This window comes from Prionailurus viverrinus, chromosome B2, assembly GCF_022837055.1.
Source record: "Prionailurus viverrinus isolate Anna chromosome B2, UM_Priviv_1.0, whole genome shotgun sequence".
In the NCBI taxonomy this organism is placed as follows: Eukaryota; Metazoa; Chordata; class Mammalia; order Carnivora; family Felidae; genus Prionailurus; species Prionailurus viverrinus.
The window spans coordinates 138,396,623-138,411,064 of NC_062565.1; the positions used below are offsets into that span (position 1 = coordinate 138,396,623).

The 14,442-nt window shown below is 38.5% G+C and overlaps 1 protein-coding gene and 1 long non-coding RNA gene across 3 annotated transcripts in view; one reads left to right on the forward strand and one right to left on the reverse strand.

Annotated features, from left to right (window-relative positions):
* Window positions 1-3,497, forward strand: part of LOC125165282 (uncharacterized) — a 70,963-nt gene extending 67,466 nt beyond the window's left edge. The window contains exon 5 of the long non-coding RNA XR_007152050.1: window positions 360-3,497. This is a non-coding gene — a long non-coding RNA (uncharacterized LOC125165282). The remainder of the gene's footprint in view (window positions 1-359) is intronic.
* Window positions 1-14,442, reverse strand: part of RGS17 (regulator of G protein signaling 17) — a 93,185-nt gene that overhangs the window by 38,909 nt on the left and 39,834 nt on the right. The window lies entirely within an intron of this gene.

Consider the following 14,442-nt stretch of genomic DNA (forward strand, 5'->3'; position numbering starts at 1 on the left):
TGGGCATTACTTGTATCTTCTAAAAACAAGGAAGAGGGGCGCCCAGGTGGTTCAGTTAGTTAAGCGTCCGACTTCGGCTCAGGTCATGATCTCTCAGCTCAAGGGTTTGAGACCCGTGTCAGGCTCTGTGCCGACAGCTCAGAGCCTAGAGGCTGCTTTAGATTCTGTGTCTCCCTCTCTCTCTGCCACTCCCCTGCTCAAGCTCTGTCTCTCTCTCTCTCTCGAAAATAAATACACATTAAAAAATTTTATAAAACAATAATAAAATAAATAAAAAATAAATAAAAACAAGGAAGAAATTCTGATCTCATTTCCTCCTGATCACAGTTTTACTTCATGTTGCTTTTTCCCTTTTCCAGGATCACATGCAGTGATCAAAACCATTTTTACAAAACCAAGTAAAGCTCAACGAGTGGACTACATCCGACTATAAAAGCTTCTGCACAGCAATAGAAATAATCACCAAAATGAAAAGGCAACCTACAAAATGGGAGAAAATATTTGCAAACCATATATCTGATAAGGAGTTAATTTCCAAAATATATAAAGATCTCATATAACTGAATAACAAAAAATAACAACCCAATAAAAAAATGGGCAGAGGAACTGAATAGGCATTTTTCCTAAGAAGAGATTCATCTGAATGCCAGCAGGTACATGAAAAGATACTCAACATCACTAATTATCAGGGAAATGTAATCTTAACCACAATGAGGTATCACCTCACAACTGTTAGACTGTCTATTAACAAAAGGACAAGAAAATAACAACTATTGTTGAGGATGTGGAGAAAAGGGAACACTCATGTACTGTAGGAGGGAACGTAACTGGTTTAGCCACTATGGAAAACAGTGTGGAGGTTCCTCAAGAAATTAAAAATAGAATTACCATATGATCCAGCAATCTCCCTTCTGAGTATATGTCCAAAGCAAATAAAAAAAGGACATAGGAAAGATATATGAACTCCTATGGTCACTGTAGTTGCATTATTCACACTAGCCAAGATATGGAAACAATCTATGTGTCAACAAATGAATGGATAAAGGAGCTGTGGTTTATATATAAAATGGAATATTATTCAGCCATGAGAAAGAAGGAAATCCTGCCATTTGCAACAGGATGGATGGACCTCAAGGGCAACATAAGTGAGACAAGGCAGACAGAAAAAGACAAATATTGTATTCTATCACTTATATGTGGAATCTAAAAAGCTGAACTTGTAGAAACACCGTAGAGTGATGGTTCAGGGCTGAGGCTGGAGGGACAGGGGAGATACTAGTCAAAGATAAAACCTGCAGTTAGAAGATGAATAAAATCTGGAGGCTATCGTGTTGTGCTAACAGTTAACAACACTATTTATATACTTTAAAGTCGCTAAGACACTAGACCTTAAATATTTTCACCATATAAAAGAAATGATAATTATGTGACATGATGGAGGTGATAGCTAATGCCATGGTGCTAATCATAGTACAGTATGTAAATATATCAAACCAACACTTGTACACTTTAAAATTACACAATGTATATACACCAATTATAGCTCAATGGAAAAAAAAATCTTTACAATTTGAGAAATGAACAAAATAAAACAAGATGGAATTTAAAAGGTAAATATAAGGATATGAACTTGGATATAGAAAAACTTCGTAAGACTAGGAGGGAAGAAACATGGCTTAAAAGGAGCTTATGAAAAATTCCAAGTGATTTCAACTGGACAATAAATTAGGTATTAATCAACAGTATTATGTAAACAAAATAGTTAATGAAAACTTAGAATGTATTAATAGAAACATGCTTTCTAAAACAAGCTGGTGACAGGTCTTCTCTGGGCTGGTTAAATGGTTATGTTTAATTCTGATCATCACAAGTTAAGAAAGAAATTGAAATATGCTCAGAAGACTAGAAAGAGGACAGAAATAAAAACCCTCATAAATGTCTCATAAGAATACTACTTTTAGAGCAAAGGTGTTTGCTCTAATGAAGAAAAGACCATCAGAATCACACTTTTCGAATATCCGAAGTGACGTCATGTGGGAAAGAATATAGATCTGCTTTGTAAGATCCCAAATGTTAGAAGATGGACTGACGAATACGAGCAATTAAGAGACTCTTGCTTCCATATATGGAAAGTCTGTCTGATGGTCAGATGAGACCATCATTTACTTGTGAGGTTAGTATCAAGCCAAGTATTCTTCAGCATTCAAATGGAGGCTGGAGAACCCTTTGAAAGAGGTTGCTTTACAGAGGCTTCAATTTTACCTGGATGGTTAGACAGAAGATATCTTAATTATGAGATTATTGTTCCTGAAATGGGCTGCCCATGCTAACTACTCTCTTCAAAATACATTTGGGAAACAGAGGGGAGCCCTTGTTATTATCAATTTCTACACTCTTATAGACCCTACTGTCCGTGAGCATTGATTAATATTATATTATATTAATATTATTCTTCATCTTTTTAATTTATATATTGTTTCCCTTTAGAATTGTAAAACTCTTAAGAGGAAAGAGAAAAAAAATATCTCATATATATTGGTTTCCCGGGAATCTAGCGGTAATTTCTATCCATAGTACATGCAAAATAAATACTGCATATTTTGATGGTGAATATGGGAGACTCCTCAGATTAAAAAAATATTTTTCCCAAAGCAGAGATTTCACATTTTTACATACAATTCGTATAGCTCTAAGACATACTGTCATGCTTGAACAGTGCTCTTTATCCTTTCACATAGTATCCCTTCGGGATCGACAGTAATAGAATAGTATATCATTATTACTGTAAAGGTCAAACAGATTGACTATGTAAAATAACTTGGAACAAATTTTTATACATATAGCCAGCACTCAATAAGTGACAGCTACTCTCAAGATAATACTGGAGAGGGCTGTTCCAGTGTTGCCAGAGAGCTGGTGTGGTGTGATGTTTTCAGGCTACAGATGTTGACGATTTCCATCACTATCTTCTTGCTGAGAGATCATTTCTTACAGGGTGGGTGGTAAAGTTTTTGTATCCATTGGGTAGAATCTTCCTATCTCAGGGATCTGCATAAAGGCTTACTCAGTGAAGAAAGAAGACAAATAGTCTAGTTTTCCATTTCACCATTAACACTGTAATTTTTATCACATGTAAATGAACGGAGTCTCAAGTGACTCAGAGTCCCCACAATCAACTCCTTATCCAACAATCAAACTTCATTATAATTGCAGCCATCTTCTCATGTTTAGTGAAAGCATTCAGATTTGCCATATAGTTGTTGATTCAGTGTTTAGCCCCAAAAAGGTATTTGCTAAATAAGCCAAAGTTATGAGGCCTTCCTTAGCACTGGGGTGGACAAGTAAGCAATTCAACATGGACAGACATTTATTCCTGGTTGTGATGTATTTTCCCCGTGAAGGAAAACAACTCACTCTTCAATTTAAAATTTCTGATAACCACTCTGCTTCAGCTAAGCCTACATTTATTTGTGTAATGGAGCAAGCTTTCAAAGTCATTTCTCGTCTCATGACATGTTTATCTAAAAGGAGTTGCATCCAAACTAGTTTTTGCCTTTTTTTGGGGGGGGGGGAGAGGCTATTTTTTAGCATGCTGTTTTCAAAAACACCGTTTTTATGATTACATTAAAACTACGAAGAACTCAAGAAATAATGTCTGTGCACTCAGAATGAATAATGCTAAGAATGTGATTCTGGTGCATACTTGGAATGGTTAGGTCTGAGTCCATCAGTGAATATGTCCATGTGTTTCTTTTCCTAGGTGATATATAAAGCTTGCTAAAATGTCACTATGTTGAGGCTGCAGTTCTCTCTTCACGTTGGTAATATTTGCATGCATATTTATAAGTATATAAATATGTAAGACTAAAATATAATTACTGCTGTGTCTTCCTCTACCTTTAAAGTATAGAAGCAGATCAGAGTCAGGCCCTCTTTTTGCTCTGGCTCATGTGCACCGACTGGACGCATGTGAAAGCATTATTTAACAGGGCTGTTTGATAAGGGCACCGTGGACAGTTTGCTGCTAGTTTCTGTCCTCAGAGCATTCTGCCGTTTTATTCCACAGAACATCACAATTTCTCTTATGATTCTGCTCTTCTACCAACTTTCCACTTTTCAGTTCTCACATTAAGAGTTAAAACTCAGGGGGCTCCTGGGTGGCTCAGTTGGTTAAGCATCCGACTTCAGCTCAGGTCACAGTTTCGCGGTCCGCGAGTTCGAGCCCCACGTCGGGCTCCGTGCTGACAGCTCGGAGCCTGGAGCCTGCTTCGGATTCTGTGTCTCCCTTGCTCTCTGCCCCTCTCCACTCACACTCTGTCTCTCTCTTTCTCTCAAAAATAAATAAACATTAAAAAAATTTAAAAGAGTTAAAACTCAGGCCTTTGCCATTCACAGTGTGGTGCATGGACCAGCAGAACCACATCCCCTGGGAGGTCTTTAGAAATGAGGATCTCAGGCTCCACCTCAGACTCACTGGATCTGATTTTGCATTTTAACAAGATTCCTTGGTTATCTGCATAACTAGCAAAGTCTGAGAAACACTGGATCAGGCCACACTAAGTTGTGAACGTGGGGCATTGTGACTGGCATGTATAGGAGCTATGTCCACGAGTCAGAAAGACGTGGTACGTTCTAGTTAACTACCAAGTGGGAGGAAAGAATCACAAAGAGCTTGTTGAAGTTCTACCCCGTTGGTGCTCACCTCGCTTATGCCCTCTGCCTTCTACCTCCTTGGGGCAGAAATAAGCACTCCCCTCTCAGTGTTGACACAGTACTGTGAACCTACCCCTCTGACTTGTAATTTGTGCCCAAGTCTGGTACATTACTGGACTCTGACACCCTCAAGAGTCTCATTCCCTTCAGGTGTCACTAGCCCCTCGCAGAGGAGCTTCCTAAACTTGGCCGTCTTTGCCCGACCAGCCTACGGGAAAGTACCTAGTGTAGCTCAGATTTCATACTGTTTTATAGTTTTGCCTTTTGTGAGTTTTTCCTATGGGAGTATGAGCTCTTTGAGGGCAGAGGCCGGGCCATTCATCTTAGTAATTTCGAAACACACGAAACAGTAATTATGTGTCTCAATTAAGCTCCCACCAAGAACTGAAATTTTGTGAGCGGGAGAAAGTTATTCCAACCACAGAGAACCATCTCTTTCTTTTGGTCGGAGGAGAAAAGTTAATGTAAGGAGGAGAAATGTCTCATAAAGTTTATCCCTTTTTTTTTTCCTTCTTAAAATGTTGATGTCTACTAATGTTTGTGTGTTATGGAATCTAATATAAGCCAGTATTTAACTTTACACACAAATTTAAAAATTATTTCAATGTTAACATCATCAGAATGATATGTGGTGAAAAGCACCATGTTTTCCAGGAACTGCATCACATATGAATAAGCTTGAGAACCAGGGAGCTCAGTCAGCGTGTGTCAAGTAAGTGACCCAAGACAAGGAGAAGGTGTCCTTCTAGCATAGGTGAGCAGACAGGTTCCCCAACAGAAACCAGATTTGCTCTGTTAAGGTGAAGAGGAAGGTCATTCAATTACCTGGCAATACCAGAAAGCTAAAATACCCATACAGTACAGTAGAGCCTTAAAAAAAACTCCACTCTTTACCTGACGTATTCAGGCTTGGCTTTAGTTTAGAACAACAGCATCAGCTTAGGGTGAATGTTTTAGAAATGGAACTAAATCTTTGCCCTAAACACCACATGGTGACAAGGAGAATCCTTCGCATGGTTCTATTACTTTCATCGTGCCATTCTAGAAAATTCCACTGATTAATATGGAATCATCATGTGTTGACTTAGGGAAGTAAAGACAGCACTTTAATGTATGTGGCATATTCATTTTGAGAATCACTGAACTGCTTTCCAGAGAGCAGATATACTTATTATTTCAATTCAGACAAAAAAGATAAGCAAGTTAACATAAGAAAAAAAAAAGAAAAACTGTAAATAGGGAAAAAAGGTCAGTAGAGAAAACAAAACCACAACATTTGAAAAAGGGTATGCCAGAGACCGTTTCTCCTAACTGTAATTATTCAAATGATTATTTGAGATAGTTCCACAAACAGGGATAATTGCTATGGAAATTCAATACAGATCAATGTCTATATAAACACATTAAATGGGAACAAAGGGATTAATATTATGTGCCAGCATCTCCAGAAGACAGCTACAACGCAAAATATACCCCATCCACATTTGTGTTAATGTAATATCCCTATCTTTTTTCTACAACTAAGCCAGTGTAGGTTGTCTCTGATTCTCTCTTGCATTTCCCAATACTTCTATATTGTATAACAGCTTAACTCTGCCACCTCCTCAGATATATTCAGTATATGAGGTAATATCCTATCTATTCTTTCCAAAGTTACATTCAGTATATTGTCTCACACTAATAGACATCTAAACAAAGAACATTTTTTTTTCAACGTTTATTTATTTTTGAGACAGAGAGAGACAAAGCATGAGCGGGGGAGGGTCAGAGAGAGAGGGAGACACAGAATCTGAAACAGGCTCCAGGCTCTGAGCTGTCAGCACAGAGCCCGACATGGGGCTCAAACTCACGGACCGTGAGATCATGACCTGAGCCGACATCAGACGCTTAACTGACCGAGCCACCCAGGCGCCCCAACAAAGAACATTTAAAGACACAATATAGGGGCACCCAAGTGGCTCAGCTGGTTAAGCATCGACTCCTGGTTTCCACTCAGGTCATGATCTCATGGTTCATGAGTTTGAGTCTCACCTTGAGTTGCCACTGACATTATAGAGCCTACGTGGGATTCTCTCTCTCTCTCTCTCTCTCTCTCTCTCTCTCTATCTCTGCCTCTCCCCGACTCATGCTCTCTCTCAAAATAAATAAATAAAACTTAAAAAAAAAGACACAATCTAGTAACCAGGAAATGTTCAAAAGCCCGTGTGTTTTCTACTTTGCCTTTAATGTAACCATTTTCAGCAAACTGGTTCCATTATAAAGTTTATACCACCTCAATCTTCTTGTTTTGTTTTTTTATAAAGTCTTTTTAACATTTATTTATTCTTGAGAGGGACAGAGAGGGTGCGAGCATAATCCGAAGCAGGTTCCAGGCTCTGAGAACCTGTCAGCACAGGGAGAGAGAGCACAGGGAGAGCTGTCAGCACAGAGCCCCATGTGGGGCTCGAACTCGGGAACGGTGAGATCATGACCTGAGCCGAAGTCAGACACTCGACCAACTGAGCCACCCAGGCGCCCTGGTTTTGTTTTTTTAACAAATACACCAAACTCCAGGAAGTACACGAGTGGTGGAATCAATTCAGTCAGCACCGTTCACTCACACAGCAGAACATTCTTACTCATTCCAGGAAGAGTGAGTAGCAGCTACTAGAAAAGCTAAGCATGGTGAAGGAATACATGCTCTTCTGAAGCCCTTGACACAGCTCCTTCCAATCTCCCACTAAGTACCCCCTGAAATATAGAAGAGAGATAAGAAGGAAAGTGATTGGTTTTACTTTTAGGGGGACAGGAGAGGTGGGGAAGCATAATTATTCTCCATCCTCATATATTCACAGAAGAGCACTGGTAATGAAAGGAACTCCATTCATTTGGTTTTAGCTAAGAATAACTCGGGGGAGAAGCAGATGTTAGCAGTAGTATCCAGAACATAATCAAGTAAAATGGCCATGGTAGATATCTACTTCCATGTTTTAGGGTTGTTGTGCAGGTATTAAATGAGAACTCTCTCTGTACGAAGAAATATATGCATGTACCTATATATGGTACTGTATGCGCATACTTATACATGTATGCATATATATGTTTACACACAGGTATGTATATATCACATGTGTATGGCATACATGTGGTTTATATGGTTTGTGTGTGTATGTAGCGTGGAGAGAGAGAGAAACGAAGCACAATCTTTGGCACCTAATAAGTACTCAATTATCATTAGCTGTTCTCACTGTCATCATAATTTCTACTTCATGTCTGATCCTTTCCTATGCCACTAATCCTCTGGATTAGAAGAGTGACTCACACTATTGGTAGCGAAGGACTAGGGTGCTGTTGTTTTATTTTTTGGTTTGTAACGTTCCAATCAGCCATGGAGCAGTACTTTGGTCAAATACAATAAAAATAAATAATAAGATGGAGAAAAGATGCAATACAAAACACCAATTAGTTTTTACTATTAGATTTAATAGACATAAAAATCACTGTGTCAAATTTGCTGTAAACATTTGTAAAAGCTTACTCTCGATTTCATTATTTAGCTTGTTATGGACGGATAAGAAAGGTTTTCACACACAATCACACATCGAGTAACAGTGTTCGAACACTTAACTGTCTGTACCCGATGTCAGAATTAGCATTGTCAGGGAGTATATACTCTATGGCAGTAGCTGAAAATTCAGATTACTGCTCTCTTACTGTATGAGCAAGTTACCTAACTGTTTTGAGCTCTAGGTCACGCAACTATGAAATCAATAACATTACCTAATAATTTACCAAAAGGTGTGAGATTAAATGAAAAGATCTTTGTAATAAGCAAAGTGCTGGGCACATGGTGAGCATTCAATTTACAGTACTTGAACTGATTTGTATGCTTTTGTCCTTTCTATACGAATGTTTTGAAGATAAGGGAACTGCCAAATTATTATATGTATCTTCAGCATCTAAGGCAGTGCTCGACTGTCACTAGCTGCTCAGGTAATACTGATGATAATGATTCGTCGTGTAGGAACAGAAAATATTAGTATACTTAGGAATGTGAAAAGTAGAAGCAATTCACATACTGTTGGGAAAAAAATGCTCCTACACTGCTCTATTCCATACAATTCATAAGGCATTAAAATATTAAAAAAACAAAACAAAACAAAACACACATTTCAGGTCTCAGCAAAAGTCAGCCTCATGAAACAGGGCTTCTGACATTGTGTTACTGACTTAGGGAGAAATGGATCATATAATTAGATAGAAGTGGGATGAGACAATTATTTTTTTTTTTTAATTTGCTAGACGACTATTTTTTTGAGAGGAGTTTTAGGTTTACAACAGAACTGAGAGGGAGGTACAGAGACTTCCCAAATACCACCACTCCCAATACACATGCACATCTTTCCCACCATCATCATCCACCAGAATGATGAACTTACACTGACGACACATCATGGTTACTCAAAGTCCACTGTTTACCTTCAGGGTTTACTCTCTGTGTTGCACATTCTATGGATTTGGACAAATGTGTAATGACATATATCCATCATTGTAATATCGTAAGAGAATTTTCATTACCCTAAAAATCCTCTGTGCTTTGCCTATTCATCTCTCCCCTCACCCCCCGCCTCTGGCAACCTCTACTCTTCTTATCGTCTCCATAGTTTTGCCTCTTGCAGTACGTTTTATAGTGCAAATCATACAGTGTGTAGCCTTTTCAGATTGGCTTCTTTGACTTAGTGATACGCGTTTAAGGTTCCTCCATGTCTTTTCATGGCTTAATGGCTCATTTCTTTTTAGAGCTGAATAATATTCCATTGTCTGGATTTATCCATTCACCCACTGAATGGATAGGTGAATGTTTATCCATTCACCTACTGAAGGACATCTCAGTTGCTTCCAAGTTTTGGCAATTATGAATAAAGCTACTCTAAACATTGTGCACAGGTTTTTACATATATATATGTATAAGTTTTCAACTCCTTTGGATAAATGCCAAGTGTGATTGCTGCATCATGGGGTAAGAATATGTTTAGTTTACTTAGAAGCTGCTGAAGTATCTTCCAAAATGGCTGTGCCATCATACACTCAATCAGATCATTATTTTTGAGCTTTTACATACATTCTCATGCAACCCTCACAATAAACCTATGATGTAGATACTGCCATTTTATATATAGGGAAACTGAAACCAGAGAGATTAGCCCCTGGTATCCACCTAATACTCAGTAAAGGTCTAAACTTAAGACTGCCTATCTCCAGAGTCTTTCCTTCTTTCTCTGTTAATAATTCCTGGCAATGTGCTCTAGCACAGACTTCTAGGGCAAAGCTCTGATAGGACCCAAGAAGTGATCATAACCTGCAGTAGTAGCCCTCATGCCAATCTCTCTGCCAGGCTATGGCATGGGCATATCCCAGATGTTCCAGAAAGGCTGGATAGCTCAGTCCATCCATGATGCATGATTTTGTCAATCTCTTGTCATCATCTCGACTTCTGTTTTTTCCCCATTAACTTGAAATAATCAGTTTTATTCAGTGAGAAAGCCTATAAAAGCCAGCACTTATTTTAAATATCAGTTGGGAATACTGTTCATTATACAAATACATTTATAATACTTGGTTTCCATTTCATGTGAGCTGTGAAATATTTGATTCAAAATTTAAAATATAAAGATTATTGGGGCACCTGGGTGGCTCAGTCGATTAAGCATCCAACTCTTGATTTCAGCTCTGGTCATGATCTTACGGTTTGTGAGATCGAGCCCCTCGTTGGGCTCAGTGCTGACAGCATGGAGCCTGCTTAGGTCTCTTTCTCTCTCTCTCTCTCTCTCTCTCTCTCTGGCTCTCTCCTACTTGCACACATTCTCTCTCTCTCTCTCTCTCCCTCTCTCTCTCTCTCAATTTCAAATAAATAAACATTTAAAATATATAAAATTGTGATTTGCAACTGAAGGTTTACAAATCCAGAAAAATCAATGAACATGCATACATTACATTCCTATTATGTACAGCTCCTGTTATGTATCAGTCTAAAGATAAGTGTCTTGTTTTTCATCTTAATGGCCCATCAGTTTTCATTATATTGGTTTGCAGTGAAAGTTTGTAGGTTGGTTTGCAATAAAAGGGCATCCCCTTCACTGCAAATACATCGCCCAAGGGGCTTCTAAAATACTTCACTAAAATGTTACTAGAATTACCATAAGTAAAGGTATCGCTAGTCTCCTATGCAACCATCTCCTTCTGCTCCAGACCTCTTTTCCAGTTCCTCCTCAAGCCCTGCCCAGAAAAGGCAGTGACGTGCTTTTTATCCAAACAGGCTCACTCCCCTTAAGAAAGTCTTACTAGCATCTGCTACTTTTCCAGACTTAGCTTGAGGTGCCCCAGGCATGCCTGTGACAGTTTGAGGATATTCCATAAAATTTTCAAAGAGGCTTTAGAAGTCAGGGTCCCGGGAGGTAACTGATGGCACAGTCAGGTTTAAAGAGTTTTTCACAATGGGCTGTTTAAAAAGGGTGTGGGGGAAAGTGGGGAAGCCCCAAGGCACGAGGCAGCACCCTAAGGAACAGGTGATAGGTGTAGGTATTACAGGTGATGCTACCTCTCCTAGTCATGCAGGTCCAAGGACAGAAAATGGTCATTAGGACATAGGGACACAGGGGGTTATGTGGGGAGAGGTCTTCTGAGCAAAGCTGTGATCTGAGGCAAACCCAGAGAGGCAGGCAGCTCAGGTGACTGTGCAGGAAGCAAATATCCCAATCACCCCCTCTGCCCTCCTGCCATGCTCCATGTTGGCCAAACTCATCAATGTAGGCCAAACAGACCAGTCTCTTGGGACAAAGAGGCTAAAGAAGAGAGGAGAATATTCTAGAGGGACAAATGGTGGTCATCCAGCATCGAGGGCTGTTCTCTTGCTCCGTGTTCATGTGTGTTCTGTGTACTCACTAATTGACAACAGGTACTGAAAGGCATTCCGTTCAATGACCCTTACTGAACATTGCTAAGGATGACATTCAGACCTAAACTAAGACAGAGATGAAACTCAGACCCACCTCAAGAGGTGAGTCAGAATTGAGATATATTAAAATATAGTTTAAAAGATTATTCAGATGAGTGTTTCTTGTCACTCCTGAAATATAAACAGAAGGACTTTTTTTTCAACATTTAAAAGAATTCTTAAGGAGGAAATGAATATTATTATCCTTAAGAAAAGAGCTGTCCCTGTTTGTGATGCAAATTTACACAATCTCTTCCATTTCCCAAGCGATCATGTTTTCTGGGGCTTGTTGGATAATAACTAACTTTTGGCGGTTCATTCACACACAAGTCAGCACAACCAGAAGTCAGCAGTGTTCCACTGGTCTCAAGTCAATGTTTCTGAGTTTTAACAGGCAGACAAAATTGATTCCACATGAGCATTTCTCCTGGTAACCCATCCCCTTCATTGTGTTTGGCTCTACATCCCTTGTTTTAACTGGTCACATAAAATAGGTTATTCAGAACACTATTCATTTTCAACAGCTTCCTCATTACAGAAGTCCCTGTCAAAGCAGAATGGATTACAGAAATATTTGGAACTCTCCAGTTACCATTTTGAAATGACTGTAGAGTAGTAGAATGGAACAAAAAAAAAAAAATGCGTCCTTAGTTCTGTAATTGGCAGGAAAAAGGCTGCCTTCCCAGTCTAGGTGTATAGATGTTACAAACAGGATACAATTTATTAGAAATTCCTCCTTAGCCTTAGTTAATTGGATGTTGTCAGCAATTTACAGTCTTATCACTAATTGGGTTGGTGATACTTTAAAAAGGATTTTTGTATATACAGCAATCCATGGTTGGTATCAAAGATAGTTTACTAGTTGATTGATTGTTTGCCTTTCATAAGGAAACCTCAGTTTGGGAAAAGAACTAAAATCCATTCTTTGAGCTTTCCTTTTGAAGTACAGTTAAGAGAGAAGAAGCCTGGTGAGGTAGGGGCCATCATCTGATCCCACATTAGTGGGAAACCACGTCCTGTCCTGACCTGGATGCTGAACAGAATAGAGAGCAAAACTGGGCTGATTATTTCAACAACATGAACTTACAAAACGATGAATAAGTAACAATATAAATAAATGAGTTCATACATTTTATTCTGTGCTGTATTTAAATTTTTTTTTTTTTAATGTTTATTTTTGAGAGAGAAAGACAGAGCACGAGCAGGGGAGGGGCAGAGAGAGAGGGAGACACAGAATCTGAAGCAGGCTACAGGCTCTGGGCTGTCAGCACAGAGCCCGTCGCGGGGCTCGAACTCACAAACTGTGAGATCATGACCTGAGCCGAAAGTCAGCCTCTTAACTGACTGAGCCACTCAGGCACCCCTGTGCTGTATTAAAAATTATTTACGTAGTTCCAAAAAAACAAAAAAACTATTTACACAGTTCAAAAAAAAATCCAAAAGTTATTTACATAGTTCAAATTAGGTAACCTAGCTTTAAATAAACTGAAAATAATTTGACTCCTTATTTTGCAAATTCCATTCTTCTTTGATGAACCTATTCAATATTGATACTATTTACAGAGGAGAAGAATGGAAATTTAGTACAGAATAAACATGAAAAGGTAGTGTTATAAGAAATGAATAGTTATTTAGAAAGGGATAATATTCCTCGAATCTTCCAATTATACATCAGAATATACTCTAAACACATTCCAGACATAGAAGCAAATGTTGAAAATATGCAAGTATTACAGGACAATGTGGGTGGATTTCTTTATCACCTGGGAGAAGGGTAAATCTTGCCAGCCACAATCAACTTTTAGAAAAAAATAAATGACTTTGCATGGCGAGAAACAGAACAAAACAAAAATAACAATCATAATCAATAAGCATAAGCAGAGTCAATAGACAAATGTTTAGACAAATGTTTAAGCAAATGCTAAACTTTAGAGGGTTAATTTCCACAGGAAGGTACAACTGTACCAAGAGGACATGTAAGGTACAAATACTGAGTTGTGAGGATGATCAGAGTATTCAGTCTGGGCAAGGCTACAGTTTGCTGATCTAAAGAGCTCTTTTAAGCAGAAGAAAAAACCAAAAACCTAATAAAAAATGGACAAAAAATGATTACAGATTCACTAAAAGGAAACACATAATTGCACTTTAAGAAGACGTTTAACCTTATGCATAAATAGGTCCAAATTACATTACATTGATATACCATCATTCAAGTATCAGATTTATGAATCAAAAGCTTGACAACATATCCTGTCAGAAAAGCTGTGGAGAAAGAGCTACTTTCCATATACTACTGGAAGGGAAACAAAATTGTTCAACCATGATGCAGGGGAATTTGGCAATATCTAATAGAAGTATATAGGTATTTTGGGATCTAGCCAATCTCACTTCCAAGTATCTACCATGAAGATTCAGCTCTGCAAATATGCAATGGTATGTGCACATGGTTATACAGTAACACATAATTTATAGTAAGAAAAAATTGGGCATGACCCAAACATCCATGAATGTGGGGGATGGTTAACTGGAGTAATTCAAGCCAAGGAAGAAAGAGAAGACAAATAACCAATATGAAGAATGAAAAAAAGGGGTACCCTGACAGGTCCTATAGACATTAAAAGAATAAGGGAATGTTAGCAACAACTTTATGCCAATGATGGACAGCTCAGGTCAAATGGACTAATTCCTCAAAAGAACAAGAAACAGGAAATCTAAATGTTCCCATAATTATGAAAGCATGGAATTCATAACTTTAT